General features: G+C 45.9%; 1 protein-coding gene across 8 annotated transcripts in view; it reads right to left on the bottom strand.

Annotated features, from left to right (window-relative positions):
- ADD1 (adducin 1) overlaps positions 1-12,643 on the bottom strand; it is a 195,658-nt gene that overhangs the window by 168,546 nt on the left and 14,469 nt on the right. For 2 of the 8 annotated variants that reach the window (XM_078771941.1, XM_068106755.2), the window contains exon 2: positions 6,096-6,189. The exons of the other annotated variants lie outside the window; for them this stretch is intronic. The gene's annotated coding sequence lies outside the window, so the exon portion shown is untranslated. The remainder of the gene's footprint in view (positions 1-6,095; positions 6,190-12,643) is intronic. 8 annotated transcript variants of the gene reach the window in all.

Here is a 12,643-nt window from a genome sequence, read left to right as displayed (position 1 = left end):
GGCACTGTCGAGCGATTTTCTTTTTTTTTTTAACTCCAAAAAAACGAACTTTTTTCCAAAAAAATTTTTTGTGGGCCTGAAACACTCCCAACATTCACTGATGAACCTCTCAAAGTTTGACGAAGATCCGTTCAGCCATCTCTGAGAAAAATGTAGACACAGACAGACATCTCTCTTATATAGCAGATCGTTAATGCGTTAAATTTTGTCAGATTGCTCTCCAGATTTCATACTTGTATAGTGGACTGGATCCGATCATCAAATCCGAATACAGATTTCGAATATATGTTCTACTTGGTCCGTGAGAGTAGATAGTTTTTCCAAGCCAAGGCACTTTTCAATAAGCCGAAACAAAATGGCGGCTTAAAAACCCAGCGATGTGAGAGTGGGCAGCACAAGTCCAGAGTCAGTAAACAGTCAGCAAAGTGAAATATTTTCAGCATTGTTGTCACCATTTTTAAACATAGTCCCTGCAAGTCCTCAGTTTGCATCATGCTGTCTTCTGAAAGTTATGACCCTGTTGATCACGTTCATCCAATGGAATAAAGCAGGCTCGTAGAGCAAGCATGCCTATCAAGATTGGATTCATTAGACTAGAGTAAAATATCAAGATTGTTAACAGCTGTAGGATTTTTTTTTTTTTTTAAAGTTACGTGGGTGTGCAACATGGCAATGATGGACCGAATGACCTCATTTCCTTGTTTAAGGTCTTACTTTATTGTGGGACCGCTCATTGCATTCATTGTAACCATGCAGAGACTGTGGACACTTTGTATATAAATCTACATCCTGCATACGGAATACAAATATTTAAATACATGATTGGATGGATTCCTGACAGAGAATCCACCTTCAACCACAGAGGCACCAAGGCAAGCAAAGCACCACCCCTCTCCCCGCCGAGGTGAGCACTGGACATACGATACTTGATTGGCCAAATGCGCTGTCATTTCGTGGTTTTTTCATAAATTTGATTGAGAATTGAAGGTTTCTATTGACGTAATGCTTGATGTTTTTGCAATAAAAGGTTAATTTCCCCCTCATAGTTTAGTCACACTACAACATGTAGCCTCGCAATAGTTCAGTTATTTTTTAGTAAATGTAAGCATAGTCCTTTTCCTGTGTTAGTTTTGCGTTGAGTAGAATAATGAGAGTTAGGTTTCCCTCCAATGCTTTATGCCGCCTCGATACATTGGCTTTGGCGCAAAATGCCACGAGGCAGGCCTGGACACGTCGATCAAGGGCGAAGGAAGGCGGGGAAGGAGTGACGGTAAGCACGAGCCCCCAATCAGGGCTCGAAGGGAGTGACTTACAACTGTGGCAAAGGCGTGGTTTGGAACATTCAATGCGGGCTACGGGCGTGGCAATATAACCCTTTGCGGAAAGCCCCCACCTCAGTTATGAGAAGGAAGAGGCGCTCGTTGAACAGTTCTGAGGAGAAGTGCGTTGAAACAAGTCAAGCAGTTTTGAGGGGAGAGGCGCTTGAACAAGTTGAACGCTCGATTGAGCTTGAGGCAGATCCTCTATTGAGTTACGCGAGTGAAAGCGCGCCGTTGATTAATCGCGCTGTGAGAAACCACCGAGCCGGGCGATAGACGCGCATGTTCGCCAGCCTGCCTTTGTTCGAGATACGTGCCGCAAGGATCCGTCCCGCCTGCCTGCCTTCATCGAGGGACGTGCTGTGACCGGCAGAGGGCCACGCCGGGCGAGCTGTTCCTGAACAACGGAGCCGGCGCGTTCAGCGCATGAACATTTCCTTCTTTCATTCCCCCTGTGAGTGTGAACGGGCCCGTGTCTGGGGAAATAAGCTACGACTGTATAAGACTGCCCTGTGTCTCTGCTTTCTACCGAATCATTGTAAATAATAATTAAATCGTGTTATTCCTTTGATTCTACCGCTTTTGTGTTTTCCATCATTGACTTAGAGTGGTACGAATAATTATCGCTCTAATCGGGTTCCAATACAAGATAACTGCACGGACCACGTGGTACGTCATCCGCTCGGACGTACTCAAATTACGCGTGGTTCGTGCAAGACTTGATCCCCGCTTCCGCGGCGGCGTAGGTATTTAGGTACATGCGAGAATTGTCCCGAAACCGTCCTGCGTCTGCCCGGGAGTGGCGACTCAAAGTCTCGCGGTTGCGACGACCCAAAAAGAACAAGGGGCTTAATCTCCCCTTGGTAAGGGCAGGAGGGTCGCACGAAAACCGTAACACAGTGGAATAAAGCAGGCTCATAGAGCAAGCATGCCTATCAAGATTGGATTCATTAGACTATAGTAAAATATCAAGATTGTTAACAGCTGTAGGATTTTTTTTTTTTTTTAAGTTACGTGGGTGTGCAACATGGCAATGATGGACCGAATGACCTCATTTCCTTGTTTAAGGTCTTACTTTATTGTGGGACCGCTCATTGCATTCATTGTAGCCATGCAGAGACTGTGGACACTTTGTATATAAATCTACATCCTGCATACGGAATACAAATATTTAATATACATGATTGGTTGGATATCTGACAGAGAATCTACCTTCAAACACAGAGGCACCAAGGCACCAAGGCAAGCAAAGCTCCACCTCTCTCCCCGCCGAGGTGAGCACCGGACATACGATACTTGATTGGCCAATGCGGTCATTTCGTGGTTTTTTCATAAATTTGATTGAGAATTGAAGGTTTCTATCGACGTGATGTTGAGCCACGTGTGAACACAATGCGATACAGTAATGTACAGCAAATTTCAGGAAAATGGAATCAGGGGTTTAGAAACATACTGCATTCGGACCAAAAACACAGCCAACAAGCAAACAATGCGTCGAAAGTACTCATCCATCGTGTGCATATAACTTCTACGCCTTACGTTGTCAAGTCATTTCTGCCTCAAGCCAGGTGACGACACCTTGTTGTACCCATGTAAACCGACATCGGCACGATTGCAGCTTGCCGGAACCAGAGGTGGATACAGGCCGTTGAGGCTCCAAATGGTTTTGCACATGTCCCAAGTTGTACGCCCAATCCAATTGATGAAAGAAAGTTGTACGCCTAACCGATTGAAGGGCCCAAATGAGCTCCAACCAGGAATTTGCAGCTGCAGCTTTGTGGTGCCAAGAAAAATACAAAAAAACCCTTTTCATTGGAGAATGTGCTAAACGATATATTTATGTCGTGATAAACTCCCAAAATTTCTTTTTAAGCGTTATCAATGTACAACTATGCCTTTTCGGCATGGAAAACATCCAAAGCACAATCATAAAATAACTTGCTGAACACGGCTACCTCAAGACTTGGAAAAGGAATTGCAAAGAAAAGTCTTTTAAATGTTCACGTGAAACGTAAACAAACTACCCGGTGAATGTGTCTCCAGTGGAGGAACCGCTGCTGCCCAGACAGCAACCACATTCAAAGGTGGCAAGCAGTGTAACCTGGTGTCAAGGAGTGTCCAAGCCGAGGAGTCCACTTGCTACCCACTGCCGAGGCAGGAAGTTGTAATTTGCTCGGAATGGCGAGATAACTTATTCCTCTGTCAAAATACATTGTAGGATGTCTGGCAACCACTTAACACATTTCCGAGGGACGGCACACACCTGGATGAATCGATCAACCTGCCTGCGAAACACCTGGATGACTGTTTAGAGCAGGGTTTGGATTCAAACCCAGGCTATGCAGCTCAGAGGGGAGTGTGTGCACCTCTCGGCCATATTGCTAGGTCGACTACTGTACTATGGGTACAACATTATTATTACAAGACTTTTTTATTTTATTTTACAAGTTTGTTATCAACAATCTTCAGGCCGAACCTTGGAGCTCAACCTAATTATAAACAAACTCTCCCTTTTTTCTGTCATCGTCCTCTTAGGTGACAGAGAAAACAGTGGCCCTGTCCAGGTTTTCTTGCCTCCTCCTTCCTAAAACGTTTTGTTTTCTCCCAACAAACCACAATTCTGCCAGAAGACCAACAACACCAACCTCTCCTTATTGTGAACAGCACATTGGAAACATTCATGTTATTTGCATAAAGATCCATCATCTCTGAGCAAAGGACACACATGACCAACACTGGAATATGCAAACATGCATTTCGAAGAAGAAGAGGCTCAAAGACCTCAAAGACAAAGGACAGAGAGGGAGAGAGAGCGAGAGAGAGCGAGAGAGAGCGAGAGAGAGAGCGAGAGCGAGAGAGAGGGAGGGAGAGGGAGGGAGAGAGAGAGAGAGGGAGCGAGAGGGAGAGAGAGGGAGAGAGAGTGTGAGAGAGTGTGAGAGAGTGTGAGAGAGTGTCAGAGAGAGAGTGTGAGAGAGAGTCAGAGAGAGAGTGTGGGAGAGTGTGGGAGAGTGTGGGAGAGTGAAAGAGAGTGTGGGAGAGTGTGGGAGAGTGAAAGAGTGTGGGAGAGTGAAAGAGTGTGGGAGAGTGAAAGAGTGTGGGAGAGTGAAAGAGTGTGGGAGAGTGAAAGAGAGTGTGGGAGAGTGAAAGAGAGTGTGGGAGAGTGAAAGAGAGTGTGGGAGAGTGAGAGAGAGTGTGGGAGAGTGAGAGAGGGTGTGGGAGACAGAGGGTGTGTGAGACAGAGGGTGTGCGAGACAGAGGGTGTGCGAGACAGAGGGTGTGCGAGACAGAGGGTGTGCGAGACAGAGAGGGTGTGGGAGACAGAGAGGGTGTGGGAGACAGAGAGGGTGTGGGAGACAGAGAGGGTGTGGGAGACAGAGAGGGTGTGGGAGACAGAGAGGGTGTGGGAGACAGAGAGGGTGTGGGAGACAGAGAGGGTGTGGGAGACAGAGAGGGTGTGGGAGACAGAGAGGGTGTGGGAGACAGAGAGGGTGTGGGAGACAGATGGTGTGGGAGACAGAGAGGGTGTGGGAGACAGAGAGGGTGTGGGAGACAGAGAGGGTGTGGGAGACAGAGAGGGTGTGGGAGACAGAGAGGGTGTGGGAGACAGAGGATGTGGGAGACAGAGGATGTGGGAGACAGAGGATGTGGGAGACAGAGGATGTGGGAGACAGAGGATGTGGGAGACAGAGTATGTGGGAGACAGAGAGGGTGGGAGACAGAGAGGGTGGGAGACAGAGAGGGTGTGGGAGACAGAGGGTGTGGGAGACAGAGGGTGTGGGAGACAGAGAGGGTGTGGGAGACAGAGAGGGTGTGGGAGACAGAGAGGGTGTGGGAGACAGAGAGGGTGTGGGAGACAGAGAGGGTGTGGGAGACAGAGGGTGTGGGAGACAGAGAGGGTGTGGGAGACAGAGAGGGTGTGGGAGACAGAGAGGGTGTGGGAGACAGAGAGGGTGTGGGAGACAGAGGGTGTGGGAGACAGAGGGTGTGGGAGACAGAGGGTGTGGGAGACAGAGAGGGTGTGGGAGACTTCTGGTCGCTGCAGGATGGAAGTTTACACCTAAAGACAGATCACAACGGGCAAGGTTCAATAATTGAGGAAGGGTGTTTAATATGGGGCTTAGACAAACACAATGGGAGTTAGCAGGGGGTAGCCGAGGTTAGCAGGGGGTAACCGAGGTTAGCAGGGGGTAGCCGAGGTTGGCAGGGGGTAGCCGAGGTTGGCAGGGGGTAGCCGAGGTTGGCAGGGGGTAGCCGAGGTTGGCAGGGGGTAGCCGAGGTTGGCAGGGGGTAGCCGAGGTGAGCAGGGGGTAGACGTGGTTAGCAGGGGGTTCTGAACATTTGTTGCGATGTTTTAGCGATCACAATAAATGAAAACATGCCGATATTATGAGATAACTCTTCTAATCTATTCCAATTTTACCCCAAGGCCACATCCCTAACAATATTGTCCTGTCATTGGCCAATGAAGACCGGCCTCGGACGAATAGCCAAAACAAGCTTTAACTCCGAGGCGTACTTCGAACCTTGGCGGGATTATCTTTTCGCGCGCGCAGGAAAGCTCGTAGCCTTACCTGATCGGACGGCCGACACCGAGTTAATCCGAACCCCACAGACACAGAAACCCAACACCGTTGAAAATGCAACACAAATCAATTTATTAAAATGAAGCAAGGAATAAAAAATGAACGTTGTGGTGAAACTACTATCTAAACGAGACATCCCCACTCACTCGTATACAAACAAGGGGGGAAGATAAATAAAAATAACTTCCCTTACTGTAAGGCTGACCCTCAGCTCTGGCCCCAAAGTGCGTCGAGGGCGCGTTGGTCGCTGCTGCGGGACGGGACACGCCCCGATAATGGCGCTGAACCTGCACGTCAGAAAACGCCCAGGCGTGAGCAGGCACTCAACCAGCCCTACCTCGATTCTACCGCCAAGCGCAACGTGGCCCCAGCTCCCCCTAAAGACACCACAGTCCAACACCTCCTCCCCCCCCCCCCCCCTCCAACATTGCAAAAACTACACAGTGCTCCTAAAGTAGGGCTGTCAACCGAGCCGAGACCGGGACGAAATCCCGGCGGTTTCGGCTTTCGGGACGGTCCCGAGATAAATTGATTGAGGCAATTTCTCGGTAAAAAAATCCCGGTTAAAATTCCAACTTCTTGCAGATATTTTCCATAATAGAGGCCTTTATTGAGCCTTGCTTTCATTACGCTGCTTCTGCACAAGCATCATTTTTCGCAAGTGCAGCTGAACTGACAAACGATGATAAAGTAAACTCACTGTTCCAGGATTTTCCCCTTGTCAACAAACAATGCACTGCAAACGAATCCGAATTCCGAATCCGGATCTTCACCAACATCTAATCATGTCGTCCTTGTCACACACGCTGCATCTCCACAAAATTTCGTCCGAATCCGTCCACAACTTTTTGAGATATTGTGTTCACAAACAAACGGACAAACAGACAGGAGTGAAAACATAACCTCCATCCACCTTTGGTGGCGGAGGTAACGAAATCAGGATAAAGGTCCCAATGAAAATCCCCCGCATCGCGGCTTCATTTAAACCGTCGAATCCTTCCGCTGTATCACTCCGCCTCGCTCCGCCCCGCTGCGGTCACGTGTCCGTCCTTGGAGACGAGTTACAGGATGTGGTTGCTATGGTCTTTAGCACATTAATATCGAGGGACTCGCTCGAGCCCCGTGAATGGAGGGACGATGTTTATTTGGATTAAAAACACGTTTATAACGGATTATTCTACACACAATGTATTAATACAAGTACAATACATTATGTAGTTTTATGAAATGAGTTTTTGATGAACGTTTATGTTTAATTGCAACGCTAAATCTATAAATTGTAAGAATCCCTGGGGTTTGGTTTGACGGTTTGAATGTGAAAGTATTTTGGTTATCTTATCTCCACTTTAGGCCTGATAAGTTGATTACGTTTACTTTAGTCAGAGAGTCAAAATAAGGAGGGAGGGGGGGGGTGATCACTACACCGCCTGCTTTATAATTTACTGGCAGAAGTACCCGGCATTGCCGGGCGGGGGAGGGGAGGGGAACGGGGGGGGGGGGGGGGAGCGAGCCCCTTGGCGATCACAACTCACAAAATGATAATGAAACTCCAACCGGAACTCGAATATGCCTGGGCAGAAACATTTTCTCCCTCTCTCTGACATTCCGAGCAAGAAATTACACGACAATACAAACTGTAATGAGATAACCCGGTCCCGTCGGTGGCCGATCATCTGCATGTAGGCGGTGTATTTTATTTCATCCCGGTAAATGGAAGCTAAGTCGGAATTTAAGTACTCAACATCAGAAATGAATTTTTTTCATTGTTGTTTATATATTGTAATGAAATTCCATTATTTTTGAAGCCTTATTATTATCTTGCCAAAACGAAGTTTTTGCAAGATGTATTAGTCAGCTTGTATGTTTGTTTTTTTGTTTGTTTTTTTTTTTGTTTTTTTGTTTGTGGTTAATCATTTTTTTTCCACGTTTAGATCACTCTGTAGACCACAGTTATTATTGGAAACTCCTGTAACTTCGCATATCAGAGTCCTATAGAGATACCCTTCAGCACCCAAAATTTTGAAGGTCAAGGTCAAAGGTCAAGGTCACTTTGTGGTCAATCATGGAGGTCGACGAAACCCTTATTTTTTGAGTAACTTTGATCGGATCGTCTCCAAACTTCATGGGAATCTAGTATATGGTCCGGCGCTCAGCTGATTAGTTTTTGGTGGCGATCGGCCTTGACCTTCATGGTTAGCGCTGGAGGTCGAAAATTATTGACCCCAAGGTCAAATGTTGAAATCGTTATTTTTTGAGTAACTTTGATCGGATCGTCTCCAAACTTCATGGGAATCTAGTATATGGTCCGGCGCTCAGCTGATTAGTTTTTTGTGGCGATCGGCCTTGACCTTCATGGTTAGCGCTGGAGGTCGACCTTGACCTTTGACCTTGACCTTCAGATCACTCTGTAGACCACAGTTATTATTGGAAACTCCTGTAACTTCGCATATCAGAGTCCTATAGAGATACCCTTCAGCACACAAAATTTTGAAGGTCAAGGTCAAAGGTCAAGGTCACTTTGTGGTCAATCATGGAGGTCGACGAAACCCTTATTTTTTGAGTAACTTTGATCGGATCGTCTCCAAACTTCATGGGAATCTAGTATATGGTCCGGCGCTCAGCTGATTAGTTTTTGGTGGCGATCGGCCTTGACCTTCATGGTTAGCGCTGGAGGTCGAAAATTATTGACCCCAAGGTCAAATGTTGAAATCGTTATTTTTTGAGTAACTTTGATCGGATCGTCTCCAAACTTCATGGGAATCTAGTATATGGTCCGGCGCTCAGCTGATTAGTTTTTGGTGGCGATCGGCCTTGACCTTCATGGTTAGCGCTGGAGGTCGAAAATTATTGACCCCAAGGTCAAATTTTGAAATCGTAGGTACCATATCGAGTAATACCTCATATGAATGCCCTTGATGAGTGCTTCCCAGATCTGTAAACAGTTTGACGCTATGACGTCATTTGATGACGTCATGACGAAAAAACGGAATTTTCATGAAAAAATTATTTCCTCAGTTCTCATCAAAATCTTTCAATATCTCGTGGGCAGACATTCCTCAAAGAGTCGCTTCTAGTGGATAGCAGTTCTGTTCACCTCAGTGTGACCTGAAGCAAGTCACTCATGTTCACATTTTGGCAAGATACGGTTCACCCTGTGGGTGACATAGGTTTATTTATTTTTTTATTTTTTTATTTTTTTTTAAAAAATTTTTTATTTTTTACTTTGCCGGGAACCGAACCGACCCGAGATCCCGTTATGAAAATTGAAAATTTATCGAGACGGTTCCGAGACGGGATTTTGAATCTAGCTAACAGCACTATAAAGTTTTGTGCAACGAGCGCGCACAAGAGGAGCATCCATCCGCTATGCAGCCAGGACCAGAAGAGAGAGAATGCGACTGCCTCCAACGAACGCCAGAACAAAGAGAGACCAAGATGGCGAGATGGCATCTTTTTCCTCCAGCTCTCGAATGTTCCACGCTGACGTCACAGTCTGTCCAATCATCGAGTGCTACTCAATCATCCCATCATGCCTCGACCAATCACGAAGGCCGGGGTGTGGCCTCCCCGTTACGAGTCGTCGGAGGGAGAAGTCTAATCTCTGTTCGGGAATGTTTGGATGACGTCGGGAGTTTACTTAATGATTGGCAAATGTGCTGGGTCTCTCGGACCTGGCAGCGTGGTGAGCAAATAAGTCCATTACCTGGCCAGCTGCGTTTTATAAGAACATGAGGGAACAATCACAGGGAGGAAAGCACGTACTTGGGAATTTAACCTTACAGACCCTACCGAGATAGCACAACTCCACCCCTCCATGTGAAGACACCAAAACACTTAACCGGACATTCGACACTACTTGTATGCATCGAGATGGCTTCTTCTTCGCGACAATCGGAGCATGCTAATTTATAATATTCGGACTTTCCTAAGGTATTTCATCTCCTACCCCTCACAAACATAACAATATTATGCATCTCTGATTAAAACAATTATCTTCTCTACCCATGTTAGCCTCTTCCCCCCACCCCTCATCAACATTTTCACCTCCTTCCAAATTTCCAGTTATTCCTTCCTGAGAGTTTGGAGCCTGGTGTTGGCTTAGCGGTTAGGGTGCTGGCTTGGGATCCTAGGATCCTGGGTTCGAATCCCGGTCGATCGCTGCATTAACGCCAGGGGGGTTGACTCAACCTGTCATCCTTCCGAGGTCGGCAAATTGAGTACCAGCTCACTGGTAATTCCCTGTGTGTCACAAGAGGCGATTAACAGGGTTGGCGGCAGGAAGGGCATCCGGCCATAAAACAATGCTTCAAAAAAGGGGACCACAGTGCCCAAAAAAGGCCAACCACTGCTCTGCAGGGAAAAATGGCCTCTAAAGGTGGTTCCTTTCTGATTAAAAACAATTAAATAGCAATATCCAATTCCCTGCATTTACATTTTAACACTTGTTAATTTAACCACTGGTGTTCTCATATGATGGACTAATTTTGGTTGCTTCATTGCAATAATTGTCTCCACAACCTCTTGGTGGAGAAACATCAAAACCAGAATAATTGTCTCATTAAAACAACAGTAACAGGTCAAGGTGAGAGTGCAACTGATAAACATTTGGTGATTCAGCACAGTCACTATAATAAGGTCAATTAATCCTGCTTTTGAATAAAATGTGTTTTTTGTTTTTTTAAGGGTAACATGAGAATGGTTTGTCCAAACCTTCCAACCCCACATGCACACGTACAGCAAATGGCAATGGGTACAAGAAAAGGCAAATAATTCATAGACAAGACAACAAACAGCAGTAGAGCTAACCCCGCTCTTGCAGGGGAAAATGGCCTTAAAATGCCTGTTGTAGTAGAGCGTAAAAAAAAAAAAAAAAAAAAAAAATTCACATAACGAGCATACCCCCGCCTGGTTGGCCACATCACTCAATGGTGAAGAATCACTTTAAAATTATACGAGCTGGATCCGGATCTTCACCAAAATTGAATCGATTCTTCCTCGTCACACACACAACCTGTCCAACAAGTTTCGTCCAAATCCATCCATAACTTTTTGAGATATCCTGCTACGTATAGTTTTTGGCCCGATCTCCCAATGGTGAAGATTTACTTTAAAATTTATAGTAGCCGGATCCGAATCTTCACCAAAATCTTATCATTTCGTCGTTTTCACATACGCTACATCTCTGCCAAATTTCGTCCGAATCCGTCCACAACTTTGATATATGTTGTTCACAAACAGACAGGGGTGAAAACAACCTCCATCCACCTTTGGTTATGGAGGTAAAAATTAAACTCAGAGCAAAATCTGCACAAAAAGTGGGTAATTTATATGTCGACTGCAAAAATAAATAAATAAATAAAACAGCTGGACTCCATGATATAATCGATAAACCAAAACATTTCCCAATTCTGACTTTTTATTGTATTTATTCCAACCAACTCTCCCAACTTTATCAACATCCTCCAAGGTTATAGAGCAAATGCTGTTCATATCCAAGTTTTGTAAATCTCCCCTTCCACCTGTCTCGCACAATTTCTTCTAACCCTCAATTAACTACAACCTGAGGACACAGCCAGAAGATGGAGATAATACAAGGGCTGCAGACAATACCAACCTCCAAATTATCATCACCATGGAAACAAAATTGTATTACAAATGTGATCCTTGTTAAATCCCAAGCAATCACAACTAGTGTGATGAATGGAAGCAACTCGATGTAAACATGAGCACAATCCCCAAGGAATGTTACTGTATTGCACCCATAATACAGTTATGTGTATGGGATCGGGGAACCTGGTGGTGTACAAGTGTTATAGGACGTACTGTGCATATGAGATGTATTTGTATGTACAAGCAGTCTTATCTCGAGTTGTACGGAAAGGTTCATCGATGACGAAAGGTCATCATTACTATAAATTACCTCCGCCCTCCAAAGGTGCAAATATCACTGTGCGGGGTTTGCAGTCATCAATAGCACGTTTGCATGCTCGTTAGGTGTGACTTGGTAAAGAGACTTATAGCGTATAGTACAACAACATGCATTTTTACAACAACATGCATTTTAAGGCCATTTTCCCTGCTAGAGCGGGGGTTAGCCTTGCGGTCCCCATGACAATCTTCTCCATTTTGGCCTATTTTCTGCATCTCTCCTTGATAACCCCCTTGCCCGCATTTCTTCTTCCACCATCTTTAGCCAAGTCTTTCTCGGTCTTCCCCGTCCTCTACTTCCTTCTACATTAATTTCCATCACTCTTCTCAACCAGTCACTTTCATCCTTCCTCAACTCATGACCAAACCATCTCAACTTGTTCCTCTTCACAGCATCAATCACAGGCAATATTCCCATCATCTTTCGCAATTCATCATTTGTCTTCCTCTCTCTCTCTCAACGATACTCCGCACATCCATCGAACCATTCGCATTTCCACCCTTTCCAGCCTTCGTTGCTGCTCTACGTTCATTACCCATGTCTCGCTCCCATAAATCATAACACTTCTCACACATGTAGCATACACCTTTCCCTTCAGCTTCAGCGACACTCTCCTCCTCATCAGCACGCCACTCGGTTCCCGAAACTTCTTCCATGCACATCTCACTCAAGCAACCGTTGCCGAGTCTGATCCACCTTCTCCATTCAGCATGTCTCCGAGGTAGCAAAATGTTTTCACACCTTCCAGCTTCACGCCGTCTCCAAGATCCAACTCAACATTTCCTCCATCTGCAGCTCCCTCTGTGCACACC

Source organism: Myxine glutinosa, chromosome 2, assembly GCF_964187855.1.
Source record: "Myxine glutinosa chromosome 2, kmMyxGlut1.1, whole genome shotgun sequence".
NCBI classification, from domain to species: Eukaryota; Metazoa; Chordata; class Myxini; order Myxiniformes; family Myxinidae; genus Myxine; species Myxine glutinosa.
Note: the sequence above shows the minus strand (reverse complement) of the source record. Positions and strands in the feature narration are given on the sequence as shown.